Source organism: Carlito syrichta, unplaced genomic scaffold (genome assembly GCF_000164805.1).
Source record: "Carlito syrichta isolate Samal-C Ts95f unplaced genomic scaffold, Tarsius_syrichta-2.0.1 Scaffold288011, whole genome shotgun sequence".
In the NCBI taxonomy this organism is placed as follows: Eukaryota; Metazoa; Chordata; class Mammalia; order Primates; family Tarsiidae; genus Carlito; species Carlito syrichta.
Window position 1 is genome coordinate 556,338 of NW_007232107.1, and position 1,093 is coordinate 557,430.

Below are 1,093 nucleotides of genomic sequence, written 5' to 3' on the forward strand. Positions count from 1 at the left end.
ACCTTGATCCCTAACGTTCAGGTGGGCCTCCATGGCCGGCTCCCAACAAAAATCCATTAATCTTCCCAAAACAAACAAAAAAATTAGAACATTTTCATAGTATTATTTTCTGTAAATTACCAATTCATACTAATCTATATCAGGAATATCCAAATCTGAGCCGGCAGGTGACTTTTAAAGTTAGTGTTTGGATCTAGGTTTAGAACTTTAACTCCAGGTGTTAAAAACATCATCTAGCTCTTTGATTAGAGAAAGAGAATTCTATGGGAAAATCGAGTACCTGATGAGTGGTGGGATAAAGAACATTTGACATTTTTCTTTATTTGTTTTCATTCAATTCTTGGAAAAATGACATTTGTGTTATACAAAAAAAAAAAAATCAAGAAAAAAATGACAAAACAGTATCTAATGAAATAATGAAAACTTTTTTTTTTTTTACCATTCTTGTTTTTCATCTATTAAATTTCCTCAGCCTATTGGGAGCCACTCCTGTGTATTTATTTTATATCTTTTCTTGGTACCTTTAGGCTACACAGGCAATTATTAATATATAGTCTTCATTTGCCTTCTTTCTACTCAAAAGATAGAAAACCACATTCAATTTTCTTTACCTCACATTTTTTTAACTTATTATATATTCAGCTATATTAAAACAATTCTATTGCTTAATGTTTGTTATTTATTTCCAAATTCTTCTTATTAAAAACATTACTGGAGATGGTGGCAGAGTCAATCAGACTATGTGAATCCCAGTGTGAGTGAGCGTATGGAAAATTTTGCATACATGTCTGTGAGTAAGTGGGCATGTGAGTGGCTGATTGAGTGGGGACTTGGAAGCAAATGGCAAGGGTTCTTTGGTGAAACAACTGGTGCCACAGCTGCTTAGCTTGGATCCTAGTGCTCCCTGGGGCGCAGAAGCAGAGTGCCAATTTTTTAAAATCAGAAGAGTCTTTCCTGGTAAGAAACTGCCCAGAGTGACTGCCAGCTCCAGGCTTTGCCTCACCACCGCAGTGCCTGGTTACACTCTGGCAGCAGGACTATGGAGAGAGCACAGCAAAGACTGTGGAGAGGGAGTCAGAAGCAGAGCCCAGCT